Below are 15,973 nucleotides of genomic sequence, written 5' to 3' on the forward strand. Positions count from 1 at the left end.
AATCCTATTTTAACATAACATAACATTATGACTGACAGAGAGAAGGATAAGTGTGATGTAAGCATTTGTGGTATGTATCTATCCTCCCACTTGCTTGGGCTTTAACATTAGCAGGATTTGTTTCAGGCATTCAACCAACCATGCATCAGATTCTTTACTATCAGCCCCCTTTGCAAATGTTAAAGCCCAAGAAAGTGGGAGGATAGATACATACCACAAATGTTATGTACTGTGCTTTATAGTGGTACCATGGCACTATGTGTATAATTAACTTGTCTTACTGTTTTTCTAAGAGTCTATTTTACAATTGTATTCTTTTTTCTTTTTGATATACAGCTACTCCTTCCACACCTGACCGGAAGGAGTTGGCCCCCAAGACACGGCGCCGCAAGCTGGAGGCAATCCAGCGAGAATATTGGCGGCTGGTGGTCTTGGAAGAGGAGGAGGAGGAGACTGCAGCACTTGAAGCCTCCTCCAGTGCCTCGGGCCCCAGCCACCGCCCTCCAGCAGGACAGCACCACGGTCTGGCAGCCGGCGCCGCCCACCGCCACATTGCCATCTCTGGTGCCCCCCCACTGTGGCTGCAACTGCTGCGCTCTAAAGCGCCGCATCACCCGACTAGAGGAGCAAGTGCGTGTCCTCCAATCCCGCCACACATAGAGTCCCTGCCAATTGCCCCTTTTTTAATTCTTGTTTTGGTGGATGGGAATTGGGCATTGGGGTTTTGGACATTTGGACTTTCTCAATAGGGGCATTGGTTGGGGTTAGGGAGGGGGGGTGGGTCAGCTTTGTGGGTTTTTTGACATAGTTTATTTTTGTTAGGGTATTAAATCTATATTGCTACTTTACATGCAATGTTGATAATGCTTTGTAGGTAGGGTTACTGTTTTACATCACACTTTTTCCTTGCTTTTGCAGGTCCGCCCATAGCCAGTGTTTGATTTAAATAATTGGCTGTAAGACACAAACAGATAGATGCGACACCCCTCACTGATTGAGTTGCCCTACTAGTACTTTCAGTCTCTCTCTTCAAGTCTATGCATTCTTTATCTGGACTCAAAGGGGTTTGTGAATAAATTGAAAACATATCCATTATTAATTATGCCTCTCCCAAATTTCTCTTACCTTTGCTTGATGTTTAACTTAGGCACAGCAATAGCTGCATGGTGATGATGGTTTCTTTTTTCTAACATGCCATGATTGGGGCGGTGGTGGTAGTAGTAGTAGTAGTAGACACTGGCAGGGCAGCAGCATTTGCAAAAAAAGAAAATGAGACAGTCAGTTGACTTTGAGAGACTGTTCGAGGAGTAGTCGAATGAAGTACAGTACAGAACCTACCGAGCAACAATAATATGCAACAATATTTTACAACAAAACATAATGGGGATAGCCTACTAGACAGAGTTACAAACTATTGTGTCGAGTCACTTGACTAGGCCTACAGCGTAACAGTTAGTGGTGTGTTTGAGGATGACAACAAATCCAATCAATGCTGGCAATTAATGCGGAGGTATATGTTCCTTTGTAAAAGAAAATCACCTCTAAAATATAATATACTGGTCATGCCTGGGCAAGCACAAGAAGATTATTGCTCTGCCTGAAAATTGAAGACAGTACTGTTGCTTTTGCCACATCCGCCCAAGAAAGCGTGTGATTAATTATTGGTGTACATTTAATTTAGTCACAACTCAATAAGTCACACAGTTCGGGGGAAGAGGGTTCGGGTTTGTTAAATGGATGAGAAGGGGGGGTTTGGGGAAAGGTTTGAAAATGAAAAACAGACAGTACGCATGGACAAACACCAAACAACAAACTCTGTAGACTGCCATATCACTATCAATATGTTAAGGGAGAAAAAGGAAGTGCATGCATGATGATGATTGATTGATAAGGAGATCCGGATTACATACACTGCTTGTTCTGTTGTTCCGGGCTTAATACTTTTACAGATAGCAAATAAAAATTTTAAATATTGGTAGGGATGAATCATAAACAGAGAGCAAACCTAATGATAATAACAACAACAAGAAGAACACACTATTGTAAAGATTGTAGACAAAAAATGAATCAAAATATTTAAAAGATGATGAAAGTTGACACTGTTACTGTGTTATCCTGGTCAAAAATGTGGACTGGATTTGCATCTCGGCATTCCTCTTGGTCCTCCTCTTGTCCATCAATCTTGAGTGTCGCCAGTCGCCACTGCCCGCCTGGAAAATGTAGATGTATTGGTAAGGTAAGTGTGCATTCTAATGTTTTCCCAAGTATAGGGCAAGGCCAGGCCTGTAATTGTAGATGGAAAAACAAAAGGGATATTGAGAAACAAAGTTGAAAGAAATGCAGAAGTTACGGTGTATTTCAACGAGAACACTTTCCGAGGCGGCATGTATGCAACATCTCTACTCTAGTCTGTTTCCAGCATTGACCTTCAACAATAACAGGACAGAGCAAGCCCATAGTGACGGCACGTCGCTTAGCACATCCTCCGTTTACAGTACTTTTTTTGAAAGAGTTGGACAAAGCACATATCCAAACATAGCAGTTTACAATTTAAGTTAGTAAACCGCCACACTCAACTCCACTTCTACACAGACATTTGGGTTTGCTGTGGTTGTTGTTGACGTGTTTACCTTTTATGCCACTCATGAAACATCCTCTTGACTTGTTATTATTCCATCAATCATCTCCGATACTTGTACTGACTGACTGTGAAGATCGGCCTGCAGCAGAAGTAAAATTTTGTTATTACACAACAAGAGTAGAAATATTATTGACTAGAGTCACTCTTCAGTGTGTACAGTAAGACTACTAGTACCCTTTGACTTCACTTCATGCACAACAAACAAACAACAAAAACACAAACACCAATCACTCAGAGTCAGGTGTTCAATGCATGACATTCATTTTCATTACCTGTTCCTTCTCATCTTAAGTTAACGGGCGCCTTTTTCGCCATCATCATCATGGACGGTGCTGTTGTCATACCCAGTGTGCAGATTGAGTCCCCTTCTTGTATTCAATATAAAGCAATGTATCAAGCTGCAGTAGAAGTACAAATTTATTATTAAAAATATTTGAAGAAGGGGAAAATTGTCTTGAGTTACTATTAGTGTGTACTGTAGAAAAATGATTAGTGCACGATGACATAAGTAACTTCATGTACAACGAACAACAACAAAATCACTCAGTCTGCAACTCTGCTTCCAATGCATGGCATCAATCATTACCTGTTCCATCTCATTTTCAGTAAATGGGTGGTCTCTCTCGGCTCTGAAAGGAGGATAGCTATAGAAGTCATCATCAAGTTCCACTTCTTTAGGCGGGACTAGGAAAGTTTTCGTTTTTTCTTCTCCTTTCCATCATCCAATCATCGTGAGGGCTATGGATATAGGGAGATTCAGTTTGATGGAGCGGAGGAGCTAGATTCGGAGGACTGTACTGTGAAATGCAGATACCTGAAACTTGTATATTGATTGAAATAAGAAGAGTAGAAGACGGTGGTAATGGATTTGTTGTGATACAAAGTTTGTAACCAGAACGACAGTCAGATACACAAATAAAGGAAAATAAGGGAGGAAGACAGTAAGTGCAAGCCTAATTGTCAGGTAAGTATAGCTCGTCCTCAAACTCTGGGGGTTCAGCCAGTAGTAGGTAATCATATGACACACTACTTCCGTCACCTGAGCCGCTGTCCTCATCTTCCTCCCTTGCTTCATGTATTGTGTAATTCGGTGGTATGAAGTGCTGATTCATTTTGATCATTGTTAACCTCTCCACGTTTTTGGGCGAGAGACTGGTCATTCTCACTGTCACAATGGAACCAGCAGCACTGAAAACACGTTCGGAAGAGACTCTTGCGACAGGGCAAGCCAGATAGCTTATCGCCAGCCTGCTGAGCAGTGGTCATTCAGCCCTTTTCCTATACTGCAATGGGTTTTGATCAATGTACACCTCTGTTGGGTCGTCCAGAAAGGCCTGGACCATCCGCTCAATGTTCAGGGGTGCTGCTGCTAACCTTTTGGGCTCTTTTCTCTGTGCATCAGCACTGTGCTTATTAATGCCTAACTGTAAATACCAATCGTGTCACGATTCTACTGGGCCTAATGACCTAGTTATTGTTGCTGTTGTTGATAGTGATGGTGAGTGTTGTGATCCAAACGCACTGCCCTCAGCCTCCAAAGTTGCACTTGATGCCACATGCCCTGCTGCAGTACTTCTTGTGGGTTGATCTAGCAGGCTTTTAAGTAGCAGCCGTTCACTTTCCAACTTAATCGCTGCCACAGCTATCCAAGTTTTGTAGCGGGCAGCATCCATCTCTGAAAAAGAAATGAATGTCTTCAGTCCCAATTTTGCCCGTGGATCCAGAATATTGGCAGAAATGAAATGTTCTTGTGACAAAATCTTATTGTGCACCCTTGTATTCTCAGATAAGCGATGGGCTAAGCTCTCCACCTAGTCATAGGCTTCCTTTTTCTCCTCTACAAATTGGTATGATTCAGACACCTTCAGCTGATGCTCTAGCATTTGCAATAATGGCATAGCTTGGCCCATTGTCCAGCCCTCCTTGCTGACTTCATGTGTGAAGACCCAGTCAAAAGGACGAAGCATCTCAGTCAGGCATTTAACTAGGCACCATTGGTCCATCTGAAGGGTCATGTGTTTCACAGTAGCATCCCCTCTTCGCATGACATATTCATTGAGTGGCCTGTACTGCTCAAACAGACGATCATGCCTGTAATAAGTAGAGTTCCAACGTGTTGCCACCTCCTGGATGAGTGCTTTGACTGGCATGTTATATTCAAGTTGAATGATCCTCAGCTGTTTCTGAGCTTTAAAAGAATGGCTGAAATGAGTGCATATTCTTCGGCAGGTGGTCATTAAGTTGCTGACTATGGGTTCTTTGTTTAGAAAGTCTTGAACTATAATATTTATTCAGTGCGCCAAACACGGAACCGTGAAATAGGAACCGATTTTGCCTTAAGTACATTACAGAAGCTTGTCTCCTTTCTGGTGAAGAATTGGCTTGGTAGTTTGGTCTGCCCTGTTCCCATGATGCACTGGGCCAGGGACAGACTAATTTGCATATAGCCAGGTTCTGAGCTGGGATGGGGCAGTGAGCTAAATAACGGTGATGGATCAAGCCCTGATCTTTGGACTGGGTAAGAGTGGTCTGCTTAATTCAGACACTCTGTTCATCACCACCCCCTTTTCTGAATCGTTAAGTACATTACTGCCATTATCTGTGGCAACAAAACCAATACTAATCCCTCTTGGGCCATTCAAAAACCCTGCTGCGAAACTCGTCCAAAATGTTTAGAGTAGTATGAGATTTCTCCATGGCCAACATGGCTACAGTTGCATGTTTCCGAGTAGCTTTAAAAATCTCAGCTGTGTCAACAACACCTCGTTCAGATAGCTTATCTCTAACCCCCACAAAAGAGACCCAGTGTGCAGTGATGCACATGTAATATGCGGCTTGGCAACTGGTTCACATGTCTGTTGTCAGGTGGATATTGTGAACAGCACTCTGCTGCTAAGCTTGTCCAATCAATTCCCGCACATCATGATGTAGTGCCGGACCAGCAATTCTTACGAAATAGGACCGACTGGGAACCTTCCATTTAGGGCAGATGGCTGACACCAATTCAAGGAAACCTACCCCTTGCACAAATGAAAAAGGGAGAAGGTCCAGTGCTAACATTTTAGCCAGCTACGCATTGTACAACGTGCCATTGGGTGGTTGCGTTGGAACTGCCCCTCCAACTTAAGCATGCTCTCAATGGTTGGCAGGATTACTTTCCTTTATGGTGCTGTTGTTTTCATTAACCCACTTAGGCTGAATGACGCTGTTTGTCTCATTGCAGTACTCAGTCGCCTTGGTGTCTCAGGCTGACTCTGAGTATGGCGGTGCCACTCAGATGTTACTGAGGAGGATGTGGGCGGTACCACTGGGATAGGGCTAGAAATGCCTCCCTCTTATTCACCTTCCACCGCAATAATATCGTCCCCTGACTCTTCATGCCCAACTTCGGTGGGTTGAGTTTTTTTACCTTGTTTTAAGTGAAGTAGGTGATTCTCCCTCACGATAGTGTGGTGTATTCTGAGATGACTTGCTTGGCCTCCGGTACCATAGTTTGTACCAAGCTTACCATGCCGAACACCTGTGCGACAAATTGAGCATATAGCAATGTTCTCCTCTCTGGTGCTAACAGAAAATAATTCCCAAACTGGGGAGAAGACTTTCTGGCACTGCTGGACGTGCCGCTTTCAATACCAGATGAACTGGAGGGTGTGCTTGGAATGTGACTCTGTGCAGCTACACTGTGACTTTTACTACCACCACTACCTACTGAGATGGTTGAGCTGGATGTAGTAGAACCCTGCCGGGCCTTTGAAAATATGGCAGCTGGAGTTCGTGGTGGTGTAACTTGTGTTGGTGGTATCCGTGATACATCCCGCTCAGTAGCAGCCTTTCTGGATAGGGTGAGAATGTTGTTCTCCATCCCCTTTGGGGCGGGAGTGATGTGCGTGATGACTGGCTCGTATGACTCTTTATCAACATCATCCCCCTCTTGTACATCTACCTCCATAACTGTAAGTTTTTCTGGAACCTTCCTTTTCAGAAGCATTGTCTTGTGGCGTGCGTCACTCTCAGACTGAGCTGGTGGCTGCCAAGTGGCATCACGGTCATCAGAAGCGGGGCTTGAAGAAGAAGAAGATGGACTAAGCCTCCTTTTCCTTGCTGGTGGCCTGAAAGACAATAGATCTTCTGAAACAGTGGTTTGCTTAACTTTGTCTGCAGGAAGCTCGATTTCCTGAAATGCCCCTATTTTCCTCATTGTTTCGCCCCCCTCTTTTAAACGTGTTATGTTATTATGATGCAGCTCTCCTTTACTAAAAGCGCCGGGATACTCTTTTTGAGTCGCCGTGCGCTATACAAAAGATTAAATAACATAACATAACATAACATTTTAGGAGCAACAACTACTATTGTGGGCTGTTCTTGCGGTTGCTGCTGTTCTTGCGGCTGCTGCTGTTCTTGCGGCTGCTGCTGTTGTTGCGGCGGCTGCTGCTGTTGTGGCTGCTGCTGCTGTTGCGGCTGCTGCAGCTGTTGTTGTGGTGGCTGCTGCAGTTGTGGCGGCTGCTGCTGTTGTTGCGGCAGTACACTTATCTGCTGAGTTTCGCCTGCGTTGATTGTGTTCTACCTTGCGATAATGACATTTGAATATTGCTGCTCATTAGTAGACTGGCTACCTCTGCGACACTCAAGGGCTTGGGCCTAGGTTGGTGGGGTTGGACCGCTGGTGCGGAGGTGGCGCTCCCAGCTTGGTTTCCAGACAACGCTGCTGCAGGCGTAACTTTATCGGTCCCCAAAAAAACATTGGCCGGCACACCAGTCGTGGTTAATGGCACTTCCTTTTTCTGTTCCTTCTTCTCACCGGCAACTTTCTGTCACGACCGTATGCTCCTCAGAATCAAAACGATGCTCTATTGGGTCCACCTCCAGATCTCCTCACACTCTGACTGTATGATACACAGAGTATAAAGGTGATCAGGCGAGGGATAAAAGAAATAGGGAGGGGACAGCAGTGGAAAGGTGGCGACCTGTAACAAAAAGCACAAGATTAATACAGTGCATATACTCTGGCCACTCTCATTAATCTCTCACTAAATTCAGAGCAATACCTTCTAAGTTCTTCCTTGAGGCGTCTTCCTTAACTTCCAGTAAGATGCTTCTCTTACGTTGAGGAATATGCTATCCACGTAGAAACACAAGAACCAGCTGTAATTGACCACCTATCACCAAAAAGACCAGTCAATGTTAACATTCATTCATGTACTCATACTTACTTCTAAACCCCAAGTATTCCACAAAATAAGGTGAGAAAATGAGGAAACAAAAATAGCCCTTATCGCTCCGGAAAACCAACGAGCAGTGAGTAGGCAACAATACTACAGTTATAATTCCAAACCGGAATAGATCACAGTCTTGTAATCCTAGGGCAAACAAAAGGAAAGTGCTAGTCCCGAAATCTTGATCCAGGAACTAAATGCATGGTATTACATCCAAGATACCATAACGTTTCCCATAGGGAAGAAAGGCAAGAAAACAATGTCAAAAAACTTCCTACCCGGCCGGATAACTGTTTATAACTCTCTGAACAGGCGTCGCCTCCCTTCTGCTCAGCCGAGCAATTCTCAGGAAGAAATGTTCCCCTCGTCGCAGCCGCGACCGGAGAGGAGGGAAAACCCCAGGAGCCCAAATGAAGCCCTGCCGCTGCCGGGAGCGAGGAAGGCACCTGAACACCCCACCGCAGCCACGTGCAGGGGAGCTGGAACGAAGCAACCAAGGAAATGCGTCCTCACTCGCCGAGTGAGACGCGTGAAGACTGGGAACTCTCCGGGGGTAAAACCGGAGCCGTGGGCAAAGTAATCCAAGGTACAGCGAAGGACAGAGCAGTCGCTCTGCACCAGGAAATGAATTCAGTATCACGTACGGCGCTCCAATGCGCTGAGCGTGAATTTAAACGATGGTATCACTTCCCAGAAGGCCTTCTGGGAATTGTAGTTTGAGCACAATCCTTTCAGTTCTCGGCGAGTGATGCAGCGCCCTGATCAAACCTTGACAGTACATCCCCCTCCCATGCGCCTCCTAGCACCAGGTTTACCAGGATGGCGAGCGCACCGCACGAGGAGCATGCACATCTGAACAAGGTTCCCAAGAATCATCCTCACTGGAACAACCCTTCCAGGACACCAGATACCACAGGAGACCACTGCGGAATTTGGAATCCATGATGCGCCGAACTTCGTATTCCACCTGTCCATCCCTCATCACAGGAGGTGCAGCCATCCGGCGAGCACACCGAGCAGGTTTCAAGAGGCTACAATGGAACACAGGATGTATTCTCAAGGTGACTGGCAGTTTCAGTTTATAAGCCACAGGATTGATTCTACGTAACACAAGGTAGGGACCGATGAATCGGGGATGGAAAATGCTGCGATAACAAAAGCGTATGTTTTTGGTGCTAAGCCATACCTGATCTCCCACTTGATAAGTGGGACCCACTTGTCGACGTAGATCAGCCCATTTCTTAAATGATGCCTTTACCATGTTCAAGTTCTTTTGGATGCGTTCGTGGATCAGTAGAAGGTGTTTAACTTATGCCATCACAGTAGGCTGATTCTTAACGTCACTCGGAATGGATATAGGCAGTGTGCGAGCATGAAACCCTGTGTTAGCCCTGAATGGTGTTTCTTTTATCGAGCTGTGCCAGGCGTTGTTATAAGACAGTTAAGCCAACCAAAGCAAAGATGCCCATGACTCAGACGCTTCTTTGGAATAACACAGCAAATACTTTTTTAGGGTTTTGTTCAGTCTCTCCGTCTGCCCATCTGTCTGCGGATGGAAACTGGTTGACAGAGCAGCCTCCACTTGTAGAGCTTTACACCAAGTACGCCAGAACCTGGCAATGAATTGAGGACCCCTATCAGACACAATGACCCTGGGTTGGCCATGCAACCGCACCACATTATGCAATAGTAACTGGACGGTCTGATTTGACGTCGGGAGATTCTTACAAGGAATAAAATGGCACATTTTTGTTAGGCTGTCCACTACAACTAGGATGGCATCACATCCTTGATCCTTTGGTAAACCAAGAACGAGGTCAAGGCTGATTGTTTGCCACAGTTCTGATGGAGTGGGTAATGGTAACAGATGACCTCTGCTCATGTTATTGTCTCCCTTTGCTCTAGCACATGTCTCACATTGCGTCACCCATTGGTTCACATCCTTGGACATACCGTCCCACCAAAACTGATGTTGCACCAAGTGCAACGTCTTCTTCAGGCCCGGGTGACCCGCCATCAAAGCACCATGGCACCAATTGAACGCCTTCAGTCGCAGGTCATGGGTTGGCAGATACAACTTGTCATCAACCATAGGCACCCCGTGTTTGATACTCCTGCGAACATTTAGTTCCTTCCACAGAAGCCATTGGTTTTGGGTCCGAAAGGCTTTAACCTGATCCAAGAAGTGATCCACTGTGATGGCGCATAAGACCTTTTCAGGACTCACTATAGCCTCTGATTGTTCCGGCAGACAAGGCCAGACAAGCTTGCAGGCCTAGGCTTCAAAATGGCCACCAGCCAAATGGCCAGGCCCAACAACATCAGAAAGCCCACCCCAAAAAAACACACTTCCCAACTCAATCCAATGCCATCCACGCCCTTAATGATGTCTAAATTCAACAGACCACACAAAAACACTTGATTAATAAAGCTGTGGCTACTTGCTCTGAGCGTACTGGATGAAAGCAGCCTCTTGGCAGACAAGGCAAGACAAGCTTGCAGGCCTAGGCTTCTAAATGGCCACCAGCCACATGGCCAGGCCCAACAACAGAAAGCCCACCCCAAAAAAACACATTTCCCAACTCAATTAGTCAATCAAGCTTTATTCGACAGTTTGTCATAAAAGCATAATCCAATACATCAACCCCCCAATAAAAGCAGATAAAATCAAATAAATTAAGGAGCATCTCTCGGTTAAAAATACATCTATATAACATTTTTAAAACAATGGGCTAAAATCAGTAATAACACATGGAAACCCAGCTCATAATAGTAACGAAGTGGAGCAGTGCAATGTTGGTAGTTTAGGGGCTGTGATCATACGTAAGTTCATATATATACAAATCTTTATAAGAAATGAAAACATATACACTATACACATTATTCATGATGCCACCGTAGCTTTAGCTCTTGTAATCCATGCCCAGCCTAAATATTTGCATACAGCGATATTAAGTGGCAGCCATGTTTCAGTGTGGATCAATCTTAACGCCTCAACACACTTCCTTGTCCCCAGGAGTCGACAAATGGGGGCCAGCCATAATCGTATCGGGACAATGTAGGCGGGCAAGCAAATAACAAGTGAGCCACAGACTCAGGTGTTTCCTTACAGCTAGGGCAAAGAGTGTCCGTTGAAGCCTCCCACCCTGAGGTAAACAATTTGACTGGAAGCATACCTACTCTCATTTGGAACAGGAGCTTTGTATCTAGTTGCTTTGTAATGGCATCCCAGTAGGATTCAAAGTTTTGGACTGGTTTAACCATAAGGAATTGACCCGTCAGAGTCAGAGGGTCACTACTCCTATATGTATTGACATCCACCCACACCCAATATATTTCCTTCATTTTTTCTCTGGACGGGAACCAGGCATTCTCAGTGTTCTCCCATATATCCACCAGCCCAATATTTAACAAAAGTGATCTAGCCTGCTGTAACCAAGAGATCTTTTTAGGACGATCACAATGTATCAAATCTTTAAAGCCCTCAGCATAGTGTGTCAGATCCGGGGTTATCCAGAGTCTCCACCAGTACAGCAGGGGGCGTAATCTAGCACTATCCGTTAGTGCCTTCCTTCCTAAATCATGAAGCATGGGCTTTACCGGGTTGTTTGCGGAAGATTCACTAGTTTTCTAAGGAAACTATTCTCAGCTACAGCCAATTTAGACAAGTTATTGAAGCCCCAAAGTTCTGACCCATATAAAACTGCACTAACAACTTTCATATTATAGATGGTCAGAGGAGGGCTTACTGGCTTAGTAAAGGATGCATTAAATTCAGACAATATGGTACCCGCTAACTGGCGGTGTTTTAATGTGGCCATGTCTAGATGCTTACCCCAATTCATATTATCCTGAATAATAACACCTAGATATGTGAAATCTTTCACCTTCTCCAAGGGGCGGTTATTCAATTGCATTACTTCTCCTGAGGATCTTTGCGGGTTGAAAGTCATGTATTTTGTTTTAGTGATGTTTATCTCAAGACCCCTCTTGTGACAAAATTCCTCAAAGGTTATTACTGTTCGCTGTAAACCACTTGGAGTTTTTGCCATCAAGAGGGTGTCATCTGCGAACATAAGAATCGGAATTCTTACGCCCGCCAATTTAGGGGCATCTGTTGGAGTGTCCTCCAGGAATTTTGTGACCCCGTTTATAAAGATAGAAAACAGAGTGGGGGCCATTACACAACCTTGTCTCACCCCCCTGCCCACTCCAAATGCGGTAGTAACCTGACCCTGACTTCCCCACCTAATCTTTGCATAAGTGACCTCATGAAGTCTAGCTACCAGAGATAGTAAATCTTGGGGCATCTTTAAATCAGACAGAACTCTCCACAATCTCTTTCGAGACACTAGACCAATGCTGCCCTTAGATCTACAAAGGCAGCAAACGGGCTGCCTTTTTCCAGGACCACCGTTTTCCAATAAAGGAGAGTAAAGCGGAATGTCTGATCAATAGTACTTACGCCTGAGCGGAAGCCTGCTTGAAAGAGAGATAAGATATCCTGCTCGCTAAGCCAATCCTGAATTTTGTCTAAAACAAGGCGACCCATAATCTTTTGGGTAGAGTCGATTAGACTTATTGGTCTGTAATTTCCTGGCATAGGCATATCACCCTTTTTAAATATTGGAATTATCACAGCACCTTTCCAAGACTCGGGTATCGGAGCTCCCATGGCAATTTCGTTCGTTAGGAGTAAGATATAACGGCTCCATGTTGTTCTATCATGGAGAAAAATATCAGCTGGAATGCCGTCAGGGGCTGACGCTTTACCTCCCTGCATGGTATCCAGTGCAGTATCGACGTCCGCTTTTGTAATGGCAGGACAGTCGTAATAGACCCATATTGTGATTCAAAGTCCTTTACCCATTGATCTTGGCTTACGTAATTGATTGGTTCTACATGGGTCCCGTCTCTGCCCCATTTTACTACATCCTAGAAGAGTTTCTGATTTTTATTTTCACACACGCTTTTAAGTTCCTGCCACCTTTTTTCATCCCAGGAATTCTTTGCCGTCTCCTGGGCTTTCTTGTAATTATACCCAGCAGACCAAACTGAAGGCATGTCACCACCCTTAATAGCTTTCCCCAGGGAACTAAGGGCCTCATTGCATTCCTTATTAAACCAGATACTTCCCTTTTTCCGGCTGGTACCATTATTTTTGTCAATCTTAAAGAAATAGGTTTGAAGTTGTCTAAAGAACTCCGTATGAAATCTACTAACCTCCTCGGGGAAAGCCCGCTTAACAAAAGTTTCTCCATCTCCAAGGTTGCATTAGCTGCATCCGCTGCCAGTATCCCTAGAACTTCAGGTTTTAGTAGGAGGATTGCCCATTTCAGGCGCCTCATATTATTTGATGGAATTAGATCAAGGGTTAACAGCACCCCTTCAGAGGGAGGTGTAACTTGGCCTGCTCTAATTTCAAAGACCACAACTAATGGGTCATGATCGCTTTCAATGCGAGCAACAAAGCTCATATCCCTTAGTGTGTGCCATAGCTGACAGTTAATTAGAACATAATCAATACGGCTTTGGCTAATACCGTGGTTAAATGTGGGCACACCATCTCTGTCTGACTTAGTCCTGCCATTCGTGGCCCTCAAACCTTTCTCCATACAGAGTGAATTCATCTGGATTATAGCTTCTGTCTATTTTTTTTACAGACGTTCAATTTAATTTCGAGATACTCCACAATTCATCTTCAAGATCGTAAAAATTCGAGTTCCCATTTAAAAGGGGTTCAAAAGTCATGTTAAAGTCTCCTGCTAATATTACTTCTATGCCCCTTGAATGCTGGTCAAGCAGTGAGTCTCGGGCTACAAGTACATCCGACTTCTTTCCCTTGGTGCCCCTCGCATAGATGTTATACACATCGAGCCTTTTGCCCTCACCCCATCTTAAGCTGAGTACTAATATATCCTTACTTTGAGACTCTAAAACCTGCACCACAAAGCCAATATCTTGGCAGACTCATAGACCGCCTGATGGCCGGCCTTTACCACCCGCAATAGCGTATACATATAAATTCAGATAGCCTGTACAATAGATCGGTTCAATTGCCCAAGTTTCTTGAAACAGGCACACATCATACCCAAAGATGAAGGACTGCCATTCAGGGGAGCTAATCTTAGACCCCAAGCCAGCTATGTTCCATGACAGGACAGACAAAGAGGGTGTTAGTGTCCTCACTGCGGGCAATACAGGCAGGGCGTTTGGCGGGCCATTAGATATACCACTACCTCTCTTATCCATCGTTATCCTTGCCTCAAGGGGAGTGGGACTCAAGGGGATATGAGAGTCAATTAGACCCGGGACTTCCATCAATGGCAATAGACTGTTAGGTACCGACATAGAGCGCAGATTGGTTATCTCCTCTCTTGGCTGCTGAATTAACTCACAGCAATTTACACCAGAATGCTTAGCTCTCTGTGGTACTATATGAAGTCAATCATTAAGATTAGGATTTGAAGTACCTACTGGAGGGGGTACACCTAACTCTGCAGAAGTGCCAGAGACAGAAGGGGAATGTCTGAATTGTATCCGAGAATAGTCTGGGAACGATGTTCGAAACTCCAAAGCTAGCAAGTTCTCAACCATGTCCTGGTCCTTCAGTGTTAATTCAATAGAGTCAAGAGCATTCCCTGGGAAAGAGAGTCTTTGTGCTCTAAGTATGTCTTCTCTAATAAGAGAACGACATCCCCTGACATGTCGAATCCAGTGAATTGCCTTGTTTGTAAGTGAATCCCAATTTCTCTTGTACTCCCACTAACATATTTGGGGACATTAAACATAAAAATCGTTGGGGGTTGCTGCGCCTCTCGTCCCAGGAGAACACTTTGACCATGACAGCTATGTGTTGTTGTCGCAGACCCTACACACGCCAGTAAGTGCCTAGATAGTTTCTGTAATATGTCCGGTTTTGCAGTAGTTGCATAGGTGATGTCACCCAATGGTATTGGATCTTTGCTAAAACTATTTGTACCTACACTAGTCCTGCTAACTTGTTGGTGAACCGATATCTTTGGCCGGGTACCTGTAGAGATTAAGGCAGTTTGACCTCCCTGGGTAGGTCTTTGATTAAGTTGCTCCGACTGGTTTACTCTGTGATTGCAACTTCTTGCACAGGGCGACGACCTAAGAGATAGAGTCTCAATTTTTAAAGATAAGTCTTCCAATTTCTGACTTATAAAAGTAACTTCCTCTTTTAACTCGACTAAGAGAATATGCAACCCCTGTAGTTTGGCAGTATTATGTATTTAGGATGGTAAGGTAGTGCCACCTGGTATGACCACAGGGTTAGTTGTGGTCTCATCTACCCTTTCTTGCTCCACCAAGTCTATAAGAGGTGAAAACCTGTTTGTGCAAGTGACCCTTATATTGTCTTCCATAGGGGGACCAGCCTTACTTTCTCTTGGAGTAGTACCTTTCCTACCCTGGCCATCTTTTCAGGGCTCTACCTTATCTCCCCTACTCGTTTTATGAAACATTACAGGAATTATTACTTGTTGGGCTAGGGTGTTTTTCACTACAGGGGGGGAACTCTGGTTTGTGTCTTTACTAAGAATTTGGGTGGATGTTTCACAGGATAGAATGTCCTCGCATTCGCTTATCAGCGAGTCTATCCTATCCAGGGTGCAACTATTTGCTGTTTGCTTAGACTTTGGAGATTTCCTCACCCTTTTCCCCTTGCAGTCTCTACCACTCTGCCCCCCTCCCGCAGCTCCACTGGTCCCATCCATGGTTTTTCTTTTCCCCATACTTGACTTAGCCCATATATTGATAATATAACAGTCTTGATTTCCTCAGACAGTCAAATATGGGCAGGAAAGTGGAGAAACAAATAAAATGATCCAGTACAGTTTCAAATCGTAGGGAATTATGGATGGACTCACTCGGTTCGGGGGATACAGTGCTGAAAATGTTCGCTGGCACTCTGTCATCCAGATGCCAGGATTTACGCCCAGGCCTATTCTTCTCCTGATGTGGTGCAGTGCGACTGCCACAGCAGCAACACCTTCCTTCGGAGTTGCGACAGCAGCAGCAGCGATGGCGACACTCTTCCTCTTTGTTGTGGCACGCTTCTCTCCGATGAATGGCAGTGCGACAGATCCAGATGCCA

Source organism: Lissotriton helveticus, chromosome 1_1, assembly GCF_964261635.1.
Source record: "Lissotriton helveticus chromosome 1_1, aLisHel1.1, whole genome shotgun sequence".
NCBI classification, from domain to species: Eukaryota; Metazoa; Chordata; class Amphibia; order Caudata; family Salamandridae; genus Lissotriton; species Lissotriton helveticus.